Source organism: Triturus cristatus, chromosome 4_2, assembly GCF_964204655.1.
Source record: "Triturus cristatus chromosome 4_2, aTriCri1.1, whole genome shotgun sequence".
Taxonomy (NCBI): domain Eukaryota; kingdom Metazoa; phylum Chordata; class Amphibia; order Caudata; family Salamandridae; genus Triturus; species Triturus cristatus.
In genome coordinates this window covers 980,156,114-980,171,851 of record NC_140586.1, presented here as the reverse complement: position 1 = coordinate 980,171,851, position 15,738 = coordinate 980,156,114, and positions in this window count along the sequence as shown.

The window sequence follows — 15,738 nt, the reverse complement described above, 5'->3', positions numbered from 1 at the left end:
TTATTCTCATGCTACATACAGTTTTGCAAGGGCATTGCTAGTTTTATTAGCTAGTCCGTGTAAATAAACTGACAGTCCTTACTAGAACTAATGTTGCATAGTTTGGATTGTGAAAATGTAGAATGCAGGGAAGAGGTCTATGTGATCCTTAGCAAACATTTTTGAGGAAAATATTGTTTTACAGGAGTCTGTTAGTCACAAGATGTTCCGCTGGAGAACATGTACCCATTATGTTGAAGTTTTTAGTTCTGTATGTAATAGGAATCCCTGTTAAATTAGCAGTGTTAGATTTTCCTGTTGCTCCTATAACATGAGAGCATGGTCCTGAGTATACAATATAGGTGCTTTAATTAAGAAAAATCATTTTAGAAGTGTCTGCAGTCCTGTACAAATAATGCAATGTTTAGGAGTAAAACGTGTATAACATTTCCTTTTTCTTGAGGGTCTTTAGAAATGAACACAGACTTCCTTGACTGCTTGGCATTGGGTGACGTATTACTCTTGTCAGTTCACTAAAGAGTTTTTATACTTGCTAATAGGTCCAGACTGTTGTTTTATTTACTCTCACATATATGAAAGTGGTTCCAGGGTGCCCTGTTAATATATGGGGCGTCCCTGGACTAGGAAGTATTCTGAGACTATCCTCTCTGTTGATAGATTATTTTTGTGCCTTGTCTAAAGACCTTTTGTTCTGTCCACCAATAGATATTTGCTGCTTTACAACCATTGCCAGAGGGGCGCGTACATCAGATCCAGCTTGAGGAGTCAGCACCAGTCCAGCTTGAAGTCAAAGTGAAGGTAACCTGCACAGGCACTGCTGGCAACCAGGACCTCAGTGAAGGTAGAAGGCCGGAAGCATTGTGATGAGCGTACCCCTGCTACTATCTTGGGCGAAAGACGGGGTCACAAATCAGAAAGGAGAAATCGTGGATCAAGCTTTTGATGCCCAGCTGAGAGTCACAGACCGACCAGGAAGGGAAGAAGGTTTTTGCTTGAGGTAACCCCCTTTGAAACAAGGGTTGCTTCAGAGATCCTAGCATCAGGCCTCTGAATCCTGGTCCCAAAGTGGCTGTAAAGGAGATACCTGGGCACACTGAATGCAATCCATGGCCCCAACGAAAGAGCAGTGTGCCAGCAGAGCAATACAGGAGTTAGGGAAGGACTTGAGTTCAGGGTACAGGTGCTGTGTCTCTGGTGCCTGTTAGATTGAAATGAAGAAAACTGGTGCACTGCCTGAGACACTGGACAGGATCGCTGAGCGCATTTGCCCTGGTGGGTGATTACCCTATCCTGAAAGAAGAAACTTTTCCCTTGAAACTAGGCCATGATTCCTGAGTTGCGAGTTGTGCAGCTCCACCGTGGGAACAACAAGAGCCTGCCTGTGAGGCTCAAACGGACACAGGGAGAAGACTCCCCTCTGGTTGGTTGTACAGCGGCTTTAATTTCCCAAGGACTTCTTTTTCTTTTTGTTGAAAATGTACCCCATTAATCGTCCCATTTTTGAGGAGGAGCAACCCTTTGCAGCTCTTCGTCCTAATTCTCATGGTCCTCCTGGTCCCCTGGATCCAGGATCATTTTTGTAAATAATATGTCTGACTGCTTTAATGTTTGTATTGGGTATAATGATAGATACTCTAGCCCTCATAAAGGAAACACTGGAAAAATCTAGCGAAAATGTTTTTATTAGATATGTACTGTTGGATACTTTGATATTGAAATTGATGGTAACTGAAATGCATGGGAACCTTGAAAATGTTTTTACTGGATGGTTCTAGGATTTGCTAAGGACTAGAAAGCTAATAATTCTGTTTCTGATAATAGTAATTACTCTCTCCTGCTATCTGTATGACCCAATTCTCTGTTCCCTTTGTACTTCTGTTTATACCTCATACATACCCGCATAACAATATTTAGAATGAGAAATGCCCACCTAGCAATGAATTAGGAAATTTATGAAAAGAAAAAAAAAAAATTTATTAAAAATTAATATGCATATTTTTCATTTTTCCTACTGGATTATGGGAGATGTCTTCAGCTAACGCTAAAAGGGTCGTCTGTCGTAAATTGGCTGCGATTAAATTAGCGTTAGCAGAATCCATCTGGTATTTACAGGCTATCCTGTACATTTTGTGGAATCCATTTTGTATTTCTGGCAGCCATTTTGTCTTCCCTTGTGCTCTGTTTAAAGGACTGGCTATACTTAGACTCTGCTACCCTGCACATGCGCAGGAATATCTAACTGTCCATGCATCTGTTTTTAGTCTGTAACTATCAGGTTGTTTCTACCAGAGTCAGCAACTGCTAGCTCCTCCTATACTATTTACGGTGCATTTCTGTATGACCATCTATGTATGTAACTCTTCTCATGTATGCTTGCATCGTCCTTTTCCTGAGCCCCTGTGTGGGTATAAAAGACCCATGGTTCTTCTACTCTGGGTGCTACCTTCATTCAGCACCACAGGGTGCTGGGTGAATGTGGTTCCACCTCCTGAGGTTTAATAAACTATGTATTTTCTATTTCAGATTCTGTGCCAACTTCTTTCTAATAGTCTGAGGACTCTGTGCAGAGAAGGGCGAACCCCTTGCACTGGTAGGCCTAGCTGAGGCCTATTTTCTACATCATGGCTCTTTAATCCACTCCCAGCCACACCTTATTGCTCTTTAATCCACCCCCAGACACTCTCTGCTCCTTTATCTCACTCTTGATTCCACCTTGTGGCTCTTTAATCACCCCAGACACTCGCCGCTCCTTTATCTTACTCTTGATTCCTATTTGTGGCCCTTTAATCCACCCCCAGCCACCCCCGGCTCCTTTATCTGACTCTTGATTCTACCTCGTGGCTCTTTAATCCACCCCCAAACACTCCTGGCTCATTTATCTCACTCTTGATTCCACCTCATGACTCTTTAATCCACCCCCAGAAACTCCCGGCTCCTTTATCTCTCTCTTGATTGCACCTCATGACTCTTTAATCCACCCCAGACACTCTTGGCTCCTTTATCTCACTCTTGATTCCACCTCATGGCTCTTTAATCCATTACCAGACACTCCCGGCTCCTTTATCTCACTCTTGATTCCACCTCATGGCTCTTTAATCCACCCCGACCCTCCTGGCTCCTTTATCTCACTCTTGATTCCACCTCATGGCTCTTTAATCCACCCCCAGACACTTCCGGTTACTTTATCTCACTCTTGATTCCACCTCATGGCTCTTTAATCCACCCCCAGACACTGCCGGCTCCTTTATCTCACTCTTGATTCATGGCTCTTTAATCCAACCCCAGACACTCCCGGCTCCTTTATCTCACTCTTGATTCCACCTTGTGGCTCTTTAATCCACCTCCGGACACTACTGGCTCCTTTATATCAAGCTTGATTCCACCAAGTGGCTCTTTAATCCACCCCAGACACTCTTGGCTCCTTTATCTCACTCTTGATTCCACCTCATGGCTCTTTAATCCACCACCAGACACTCCCGGCTCCTTTATCTCACTCTTGATTCCACCTCATGGCTTTTTAATCCACACAACCCTCCTGGCTCCTTTATCTCACTCTTGATTCCACCTCATGGTTCTTTAATCCACCCCCAGACACTACCGGCTCATTTATCTCACTCTTGATTCCACCTCATGGCTCTTTAATCCACCCCAGACACTCCCAGCTCCTTTATCTCACTCTTGATTTCACCTCGTGGCTCTTTAATCCACCACCAGCCACTCCCGGCTTCTTTATCTCACTCTTGATTCCACCTCCTGGCTCTTTATTTCACCCACAGACACTCCCAGCTCCTTTATCTTACTCTTGATTCCACCACGTGGCTCTTTATTCCACCACCAGCCACTCCCGGTCTCTTTATCTTACTCTTGATTCCACCTCATGACTCTTTAATCCACCCCCAAACACCCGTCTCCTTTATCTGACTCTTGATTCTACCTCGTGACTCTTTAATCAACCCCCAGAAACTCTCAGCTCCCTAATCTCCCTCTTGATTCCACCTCGTGGCTCTTTAATCCACCCCCAGACACTCCCGGCTCATTTATCTCTCTCTTGATTCCACCTCATGACTCTTTAATCCACCCTCAGACACTCTCGGCTCCTTTATCTCACTCTTGATTCCACCTCATGACTCTTTAATCCACCCTCAGACACTCTCGGCTCCTTTATCTCACTCTTGATTCCACCTCGTGGCTCTTTAATCAACCCCCAGACACTCTCGGCTCCTTTATCTCACTCTTAATTCCACCTCGTGGCTCTTTAATCCACCCTCAGACACTCTCGGCTCCTTTATCTCTTGATTCCACCTTGTGGCTCTTTAATCCACCCTCAGACACGCTCGGCTCCTTTATCTCACTCTTGATTCCACCTTGTGGCTCTTTAATCCACCCCCATACACTATTGGCTACTTTATCTCAATCTTGATGCCACCTCATGGCTCTTTAATCCACCCCCAGTCACTCCCGGCTCCTTTATCTCACTCTTGATTCAAGCTTGTGGTTCTTTATCCATCCCCAGACACTCCCAGCTCCTTTATCTCACTCTTGATTCCACCTCATGGCTCTTTAATCCACCCGACCCTCCTGGCTCCTTTATCTCACTCTTGATTCCACCTCATGGCTCTTTAATCCACCCCCAGACACTTCCGGCTCATTTATCTCACTCTTGATTCCACCTCATGGCTCTTTAATCCACCCTCAGACACTCCCAGCTCCTTTATCTCACTCTTGATTCCACCTTGTGGCTCTTTAATCCACCTCCAGACACCACCGGTTCCTTTATCTCACTCTTGATTCCACCTCATGGCTCATTAATCCACCCCCAGCCACACCTCATGGCTCACTAATCCACCCCCAGTCACTCTTGGCTCCTTTATCTCACTCTTGATTCCATCTCATGGCTCTTTAATCCACCCCCAGACACTCCCAGCTCTTTTATCTCACTCTTGATTCACGGCTCTTTAATCCACCCCAAGACACTCTCGGCTTCTTTATCTCACTCTTGATTCCACCTCATGGCTCTTTAATCAACCCCCAGCCATACCTCATGGCTCATTAATCCACCTCAGCCACTCTTGGCTCCTTTATCTCACTCTTGATTCCACCTCATGACTCTTTAATCCATCCCCTAACACTTCTGGCTCCTTTATTTTACTCTTGATTCCTGCTCATGGCTCTTTAATCCACCCCCAGACACTCTCAGCCCCTTTATTTTACTCTTGATTCCAGCTCGTGGCCCTTTAATCCACCCCCAGACACCTCCGACTCTTTTATCTCACTCTTGATTCCTCCTTGTGGCCCTTTAATCTAGCACCAGCCACTCCTGGCTCCTTTATCTCACCCTTGATTCCACCTCATGGCACTTTAATCCACCCCAGACACTCCCGGCTCCTTTATCTCACTCTTGATTCCATCTCATGGCTCTTTAATCCACCCCCAGACACTTCCGGCTCCTTTATCTCACTCTTGATTCAAGCTTGTGGCTCTTTATCCACCCCCAGAAACTCCCAGCTCCTTTATCTCACTCTTGATTCACAGCTCTTTATTCCACCCACAGATACTCTTGGCTTCTTTATCCCACTCTTGATTCCACCTCATGGCTCTTTAATCCATCCCCAGACACTCCCGGCTCCTTTATTTTACTCTTGATTCCACCTCATGGCTCTTTAATCCATCTCCAGACACTCCTGGTTCCTATATCTCATTCTTGATTCCACCTTGTGGCTCGTTAATCCACCCCCAGACACTCTCGGCTCCTTTATCTCACTCTTGATTTCACCTTGTGGCTCTTTAATCCACCCCAGACACTCCCAGCTCCTTTATCTCACTCTTGATTTCACCTCGTGGCTCTTTAATCCACCCCAGACACTCCCAGCTCCTTTATCTCACTCTTGATTCACGGCTCTTTAATCCACCACCAGCCACTCCCGGCTTCTTTATCTCACTCTTGATTCCACCTCCTGGCTCTTTATTCCACCCACAGACACTCCCGGCTCCTTTATCTTACTCTTGATTCCACCACGTGGCTCTTTATTCCACCACCAGCCACTCCCGGTTTCTTTATCTTACTCTTGATTCCACCACGTGGCTCTTTAATCCACCACCAGCCACTCCTGGCTCCTTTATCTCTCTCTTGATTCCACCTCATGGCTCTTTAATCCACTCCCAGCCACACCTTATTGCTCTTTAATCCACCCCCAGACACTCTCTGCTCCTTTATCTCACTCTTGATTCCACCTTGTGGCTCTTTAATCACCCCAGACACTCGCCGCTCCTTTATCTTACTCTTGATTCCTATTTGTGGCCCTTTAATCCACCCCTAGCCACCCCCGGCTCCTTTATCTGACTCTTGATTCTACCTCGTGGCTCTTTAATCCACCCCCAAACACTCCTGGCTCATTTATCTCACTCTTGATTCCACCTCATGACTCTTTAATCCACCCCCAGAAACTCCCGGCTCCTTTATCTCTCTCTTGATTGCACCTCATGACTCTTTAATCCACCCCAGACACTCTTGGCTCCTTTATCTCACTCTTGATTCCACCTCATGGCTCTTTAATCCACTACTAGACACTCCCGGCTCCTTTATCTCACTCTTGATTCCACCTCATGGCTATTTAATCCACCCCGACCCTCCTGGCTCCTTTATCTCACTCTTGATTCCACCTCATGGCTCTTTAATCCACCCCCAGACACTTCCGGTTACTTTATCTCACTCTTGATTCCACCTCATGGCTCTTTAATCCACCCCCAGACACTGCCGGCTCCTTTATCTCACTCTTGATTCATGGCTCTTTAATCCAACCCCAGACACTCCCGGCTCCTTTATCTCACTCTTGATTCCACCTTGTGGCTCTTTAATCCACCTCCGGACACTACTGGCTCCTTTATATCAAGCTTGATTCCACCAAGTGGCTCTTTAATCCACCCCAGACACTCTTGGCTCCTTTATCTCACTCTTGATTCCACCTCATGGCTCTTTAATCCACCACCAGACACTCCCGGCTCCTTTATCTCACTCTTGATTCCACCTCATGGCTCTTTAATCCACCCAACCCTCCTGGCTCCTTTATCTCACTCTTGATTCCACCTCATGGTTCTTTAATCCACCCCCAGACACTACCGGCTCATTTATCTCACTCTTGATTCCACCTCATGGCTCTTTAATCCACCCTCAGACACTCCCAGCTCCTTTATCTCACTCTTGATTCCACCTTGTGGCTCGTTAATCCACCTCCAGACACCACCGGTTCCTTTATCTCACTCTTGATTCCACCTCATGGCTCATTAATCCACCCCCAGCCACACCTCATGGCTCACTAATCCACCCCCAGCCACTCTTGGCTCCTTTATCTCACTCTTGATTCCATCTCATGGCTCTTTAATCCACCCCCAGACACTCCCAGCTCTTTTATCTCACTCTTGATTCCACCTCATGGCTCTTTAATCTACCCCCAGACACTGTAGGCTCCTTTATCTCACTCTTGATTCATGGCTCTTTAATCCAACCCCAGACACTCCCGCTCCTTTATCTCACTCTTGATTCCACCTCGTGGCTCTTTAATCCACCCCCGGACACTACCGGCTCCTTTATATCAAGCTTGATTCCACCAAGTGGCTCTTTAATCCACCCCAGACACTCTTGGCTCCTTTATCTCACTCTTGATTCCACCTCATGGCTCTTTAATCCACCACCAGACACTCCCGGCTCCTTTATCTCACTCTTGATTCCACCTCATGGCTCTTTAATCCACCCGACCCTCCTGGCTCCTTTATCTCACTCTTGATTCCACCTCATGGCTCTTTAATCCACCCCCAGACACTTCCGGCTCATTTATCTCACTCGTGATTCCACCTCATGGCTCTTTAATCCACCCTCAGACACTCCCAGCTCCTTTATCTCACTCTTGATTCCACCTTGTGGCTCGTTAATCCACCTCCAGACACCACCGTTTCCTTTATCTCACTCTTGATTCCACCTCATGGCTCATTAATCCACCCCCAGCCACACCTCATGGCTCACTAATCCACCCCCAGTCACTCTTGGCTCCTTTATCTCACTCTTGATTCCATCTCATAGCTCTTTAATCCACCCCCAGACACTCCCAGCTCTTTTATCTCACTCTTGATTCACGGCTCTTTAATCCACTCCAAGACACTCTCGGCTTCTTTATCTCACTCTTGATTCCACCTCATGGCTCTTTAATCCACCCCCAGCCATACCTCATGGCTCATTAATCCACCTCAGCCACTCTTGGCTCCTTTATCTCACTCGTGATTCCACCTCATGACTCTTTAATCCATCCCCTAACACTTCTGGCTCCTTTATTTTACTCTTGATTCCTGCTCATGGCTCTTTAATCCACCCCCAGACACTCTCAGCCCCTTTATTTTACTCTTGATTCCAGCTCGTGGCCCTTTAATCCACCCCCAGACACCTCCGACTCTTTTATCTCACTCTTGATTCCTCCTTGTGGCCCTTTAATCTAGCACCAGCCACTCCTGGCTCCTTTATCTCACCCTTGATTCCACCTCATGGCGCTTTAATCCACCCCAGACACTCCCGGCTCCTTTATCTCACTCTTGATTCCATCTCATGGCTCTTTAATCCACCCCCAGACACTTCCGGCTCCTTTATCTCACTCTTGATTCAAGCTTGTGGCTCTTTATCCACCCCCAGAAACTCCCAGCTCCTTTATCTCACTCTTGATTCACAGCTCTTTATTCCACCCACAGATACTCTTGGCTTCTTTATCCCACTCTTGATTCCACCTCATGGCTCTTTAATCCATCCCCAGACACTCCCGGCTCCTTTATTTTACTCTTGATTCCACCTCATGGCTCTTTAATCCATCTCCAGACACTCCTGGTTCCTATATCTCATTCTTGATTCCACCTTGTGGCTCGTTAATCCACCCCCAGACACTCTCGGCTCCGTTATCTCACTCTTGATTTCACCTTGTGGCTCTTTAATCCACCCCAGACACTCCCAGCTCCTTTATCTCACTCTTGATTTCACCTCGTGGCTCTTTAATCCACCCCAGACACTCCCAGCTCCTTTATCTCACTCTTGATTCACGGCTCTTTAATCCACCACCAGCCACTCCCGGCTTCTTTATCTCACTCTTGATTCCACCTCCTGGCTCTTTATTCCACCCACAGACACTCCCGGCTCCTTTATCTTACTCTTGATTCCACCACGTGGCTCTTTATTCCACCACCAGCCACTCCTGGTTTCTTTATCTTACTCTTGATTCCACCACGTGGCTCTTTAATCCACCACCAGCCACTCCTGGCTCCTTTATCTCACTCTTGATTCCACCTCATGGCTCTTTAATCCACTCCCAGCCACACCTTATTGCTCTTTAATCCACCCCCAGACACTCTCTGCTCCTTTATCTCACTCTTGATTCCACCTTGTGGCTCTTTAATCACCCCAGACACTCGCCGCTCCTTTATCTTACTCTTGATTCCTATTTGTGGCCCTTTAATCCACCCCCAGACACCCCCGGCTCCTTTATCTGACTCTTGATTCTACCTCGTGGCTCTTTAATCCACCCCCAAACACTCCTGGCTCATTTATCTCACTCTTGATTCCACCTCATGACTCTTTAATCCACCCCCAGACACTCCCGGCTCCTTTATCTCTCTCTTGATTCCACCTCATGACTCTTTAATCCACCCCAGACACTCTCAGCTCCTTTATCTCACTCTTGATTCCACCTCTTGGCTCTTTAATCCAACCCCAGACACTCCCGGCTCCTTTATCTCACTCTTGATTCCACCTCGTGGCTCTTTAGTCCACCCCTGGACACTACCGGCTCTTTTATATTAAGCTTGATTCCACCAAGTGGCTCTTTAATCCACCCCAGACACTCTTGGCTCCTTTATCTCACTCTTGATTCCACCTCATGGCTCTTTAATCCACTACCAGACACTCCCGGCTCCTTTATCTCACTCTTGATTCCACCTCATGGCTCTTTAATCCACCCCGACCCTCCTGGCTCCTTTATCTCACTCTTGATTCCACCTCATGGCTCTTTAATCCACCCCCAGACACTGCCGGCTCCTTTATCTCACTCTTGATTCATGGCTCTTTAATCCAACCCCGGACACTCCCGGCTCCTTTATCTCACTCTTGATTCCACCTTGTGGCTCTTTAATCCACCTCCGGACACTACTGGCTCCTTTATATCAAGCTTGATTCCACCAAGTGGCTCTTTAATCCACCCCAGACACTCTTGGCTCCTTTATCTCACTCTTGATTCCACCTCGTGGCTCTTTAATCCACCCCCAGACACTCCTGGCTCCTTTATCTCACTCTTGATTCCACCTCATGACTCTTTAATCCACCCCCAGTCTCTCCCGGCTCCTTTATCTCTCTCTTGATTCCAGCTCATGACTCTTTAATCCACCCCCAAACACCCCCGGCTCCTTTATCTGACTCTTGATTCTACCTCGTGACTCTTTAATCAACCCCCCAGACACTCTTGGCTCCCTTATCTCACTCTTGATTCCACCTCGTGCTCTTTAATCCACCCCCAAACACTCCCGGCTCCTTTATCTCTCTCTTGATTCCACCTCATGGCTCTTTAATCAACCCCCAGACACTCTCAGCTCCTTTATCTCACTCTTGATTCCACCTCATGACTCTTTAATCCACCCCCAAACACTCCCGGCTCCTTTATCTCTCTCTTGATTCCACCTCATGGCTCTTTAATCAACCCCCAGACACTCTCAGCTCCTTTATCTCACTCTTGATTCCACCTCATGGCTCTTTAATCCACCCAACCCTCCTGGCTCCGTTATCTCACTCTTGATTCCACCTCATGGCTCTTTAATCCACCCCCAGACACTTCCGGCTTATTTATCTCACTCTTGATTCCACCTCATGGCTCTTTAATCCACCCTCAGACACTCCCAGCTCCTTTATCTCACTCTTGATTCCACCTTGTGGCTCGTTAATCCACCTCCAGACACCACCGGTTCCTTTATCTCACTCTTGATTCCACCTCATGGCTCATTAATCCACCCCCAGCCACACCTCATGGCTCACTAATCCACCCCCAGCCACTCTTGGCTCCTTTATCTCACTCTTGATTCCATCTCATGGCTCTTTAATCCACCCCCAGACACTCCCAGCTCTTTTATCTCACTCTTGATTCACGGCTCTTTAATCCACCCCAAGACACTCTCGGCTTCTTTATCTCACTCTTGATTCCACCTCATGGCTCTTTAATCCACCCCCAGCCATACCTCATGGCTCATTAATCCACCTCAGCCACTCTTGGCTCCTTTATCTCACTCTTGATTCCACCTCATGACTCTTTAATCTATCCCCAAACACTTCTGGCTCCTTTATTTTACTCTTGATTCCTGCTCATGGCTCTTTAATCCACCCCCAGACACTCTCAGCCCCTTTATTTTACTCTTGATTCCAGCTCGTGGCCCTTTAATCCACCCCCAGACACCTCCGACTCTTTTATCTCACTCTTGATTCCACCTTGTGGCCCTTTAAACTAGCACCAGCCACTCCTGGCTCCTTTATCTCACCCTTGATTCCACCTCATGGCACTTTAATCCACCCCAGACACTCCCGGCTCCTTTATCTCACTCTTGATTCCATCTCATGGCTCTTTAATCCATCCCCAGACACTTCCGGCTCCTTTATCTCACTCTTGAATCAAGCTTGTGGCTCTTTATCCACCCCCAGAAACTCCCAGCTCCTTTATCTCACTCTTGATTCACAGCTCTTTATTCCACCCACAGATACCCTTGGCTTCTTTATCCCACTCTTGATTCCACCTCATGGCTCTTTAATCCATCCCCAGACACTCCCGGCTCCTTTATTTTACTCTTGATTCCACCTCATGGCTCTTTAATCCATCTCCAGACACTCCTGGTTCCTATATCTCATTCTTGATTCCACCTTGTGGCTCGTTAATCCACCCCCAGACACTCTCGGCTCCGTTATCTCACTCTTGATTTCACCTTGTGGCTCTTTAATCCACCCCAGACACTCCCAGCTCCTTTATCTCACTCTTGATTTCACCTCGTGGCTCTTTAATCTACCCCAGACACTCCCAGCTCCTTTATCTCACTCTTGATTCACGGCTCTTTAATCCACCACCAGCCACTCCCTTGGCTTCTTTATCCCACTCTTGATTCCACCTCATGGCTCTTTAATCCATCTCCAGACACTCCTGGTTCCTATATCTCATTCTTGATTCCACCTTGTGGCTCGTTAATCCACCCCCAGACACTCTCGGCTCCGTTATCTCACTCTTGATTTCACCTTGTGGCTCTTTAATCCACCCCAGACACTCCCAGCTCCTTTATCTCACTCTTGATTCCATCTCATGGCTCTTTAATCCATCCCCAGACACTTCCGGCTCCTTTATCTCACTCTTGAATCAAGCTTGTGGCTCTTTATCCACCCCCAGAAACTCCCAGCTCCTTTATCTCACTCTTGATTCACAGCTCTTTATTCCACCCACAGATACCCTTGGCTTCTTTATCCCACTCTTGATTCCACCTCATGGCTCTTTAATCCATCCCCAGACACTCCCGGCTCCTTTATTTTACTCTTGATTCCACCTCATGGCTCTTTAATCCATCTCCAGACACTCCTGGTTCCTATATCTCATTCTTGATTCCACCTGGTGGCTCGTTAATCCACCCCCAGACACTCTCGGCTCCTTTATCTCACTCTTGATTTCACCTTGTGGCTCTTTAATCCACCCCAGACACTCCCAGCTCCTTTATCTCACTCTTGATTTCACCTCGTGGCTCTTTAATCCACCACCAGCCACTCCCGGCTTCTTTATCTCACTCTTGATTCCACCTCCTGGCTCTTTATTTCACCCACAGACACTCCCGGCTCCTTTATCTTACTCTTGATTCCACCACGTGGCTCTTTATTCCACCACCAGCCACTCCCGGTCTCTTTATCTTACTCTTGATTCCACCTCATGACTCTTTAATCCACCCCCAAACACCCGTCTCCTTTATCTGACTCTTGATTCTACCTCGTGACTCTTTAATCAACCCCCAGGAACTCTCAGCTCCCTTATCTCCCTCTTGATTCCACCTTGTGGCTCTTTAATCCACCCCCAGACACTCCCGGCTCATTTATCTCTCTCTTGATTCCACCTCATGACTCTTTAATCCACCCTCAGACACTCTCGGCTCCTTTATCTCACTCTTGATTCCACCTCATGACTCTTTAATCCACCCTCAGACACTCTCGGCTCCTTTATCTCACTCTTGATTCCACCTCGTGGCTCTTTAATCAACCCCCAGACACTCTCGGCTCCTTTATCTCACTTTTAATTCCACCTCGTGGCTCTTTAATCCACCCTCAGACACTCTCGGCTCCTTTATCTCTTGATTCCACCTTGTGGCTCTTTAATCCACCCTCAGACACTCTCGGCTCCTTTATCTCACTCTTGATTCCACCTTGTGGCTCTTTAATCCACCCCCAGACACTATTGGCTACTTTATCTCAATCTTGATTCCACCTCATGGCTCTTTAATCCACCCCCAGTCACTCCCGGCTCCTTTATCTCACTCTTGATTCAAGCTTGTGGTTCTTTATCCATCCCCAGACACTCCCAGCTCCTTTATCTCACTCTTGATTCACAGCTCTTTAATCCACCCCCAGATACTCTTGGCTTCTTTATCCCACTCTTGATTCCACCTCATGGCTTTAATCCATCCCCAGACACTCCCGGCTCCTTTATCTCACTCTTGATTTCACCTCGTGGCTCTTTAATCCACCCCGGACACTCCCAGCTCCTTTATCTCACTCTTGATTCATGGCTCTTTAATCCACCACCAGCCACTCCCGGCTTCTTTATCTCACTCTTGATTTCACCTCATGGCTCTTTATTCCACCCACAGACACTCCCGGCTCCTTTATCTTACTCTTGATTCCACCACGTGGCTCTTTAATCCACCACCAGCCACTCCTGGCTCCTTTATCTCACTCTTGATTCCACCTCATGGCTCTTTAGTCCACCCCCAGCCACACCTTATTGCACTTTAATCCACCCCCAGCCACTCTTGGCTCCTTTATCTCACTCTTGATTCCACCTTGTGGCTCTTTAATCACCCCAGACACTCGCCGCTCCTTTATTTTACTCTTGATTCCTATTTGTGGCCCTTTAATCCACCCCCAGAAACCCCCGGCTCCTTTATCTGACTCTTGATTCCACCTCGTGGCTCTTTAATCCACCCCCAGACACTCCTGGCTCCTTTATCTCACTCTTGATTCCACCTCATGACTCTTTAATCCACCCCCAGTCTCTCCCGGCTCCTTTATCTCTCTCTTGATTCCAGCTCATGACTCTTTAATCCACCCCCAAAGACCCCCGGCTCCTTTATCTGACTCTTGATTCTACCTCGTGACTCTTTAATCAACCCCCCAGACACTCTCGGCTCCCTTATCTCACTCTTGATTCCACCTCGTGCTCTTTAATCCACCCCCAAACACTCCCGGCTCCTTTATCTCTCTCTTGATTCCACCTCATGGCTCTTTAATCAACCCCCAGACACTCTCAGCTCCTTTATCTCACTCTTGATTCCACCTCATGACTCTTTAATCAACATCCAGACACTCTCGGCTCCTTTATCTCACTCTTGATTCCACCTCGTGGATCTTTAATCCACCCTCAGACACTCTTGGCTCCTTTATCTCTTGATTCCACCTTGTGGCTCTTTAATCCACCCTCAGACACTCTCGGCACCTTTATCTCACTCTTGATTCCACCTTGTGGCTCTTTAATCCACACCCAGACACTATTGGCTACTTTATCTCAATCTTGATTCCACCTCCTGGCTCTTTAATCCACCCCCAGACACTCTCTGCTCCTTTATCTCACTCCTGTAGGTCCCTGCTTTCTCCCTTTGTCACTTTTTTCATCTTTCTCTTCCTCTTTCTTCCCCCTCGTGTATTTTTCACTCCCTCGTTATGGGTCAAAGTCTGATGAGGGAAAATAAGTACCGGCCCCCAAAAGGAGAGTGCTGATGGGCTTCACCTGCGACCACTGGCTCAAATTAAAATTTAATCAACATTTTACCCCTTGGTTGACAAATGAAAGAATTTAGGGCCATCGGGTGGGGTGGGGGAAAGAAGAAAAACAAACAGGAAGGAGAAGAATGAAAGGAAAGAAAACACAAAAAAGAAAATGCTGAGGAAGTGAATACTAGCGACTCACTCAATGACCACATCTCCTCGACCCGTCCCTGTGGACTTTTGATACAGTGAATATCTGCTTCTTAGATGTTGCTTCTTGCTCAAACGCTATGGTGGTCTCATGATCCTATGGGAGGGGGGTAATCTGGTCTGGCTCACGGTGGTCTCATGATCCTACGGGAGGGGGGTAATCTGGTCTGGCTCATGGTGGTCTCATGAGCCTACGGGAGGGGGGTAATCTGATCTGGCTCACGGTGGTCTCATGATCCTACGGGTGGGGGGTAATCTGGTCTGGTTCATGGTGGTCTCATGATCCTATGGGAGGGGGATAATCCGATCTGGCTCATGGTGGTCTCATGATCCTATGGGTGGGGGGGTAATCTGGTCTGGCTCATGGTGGTCTCATATTCCTACGGGAGGGGGTAATCTGGTCTGGCTCATGGTGGTCTCATGATCCTACAGGAGGGGGGTAAACTGGTCTGGCTCATGGTGGTCTCATGATCCTACGGGTGGGGGGGTAATCTGGTCTGGCTCATGGTGGTCTCATG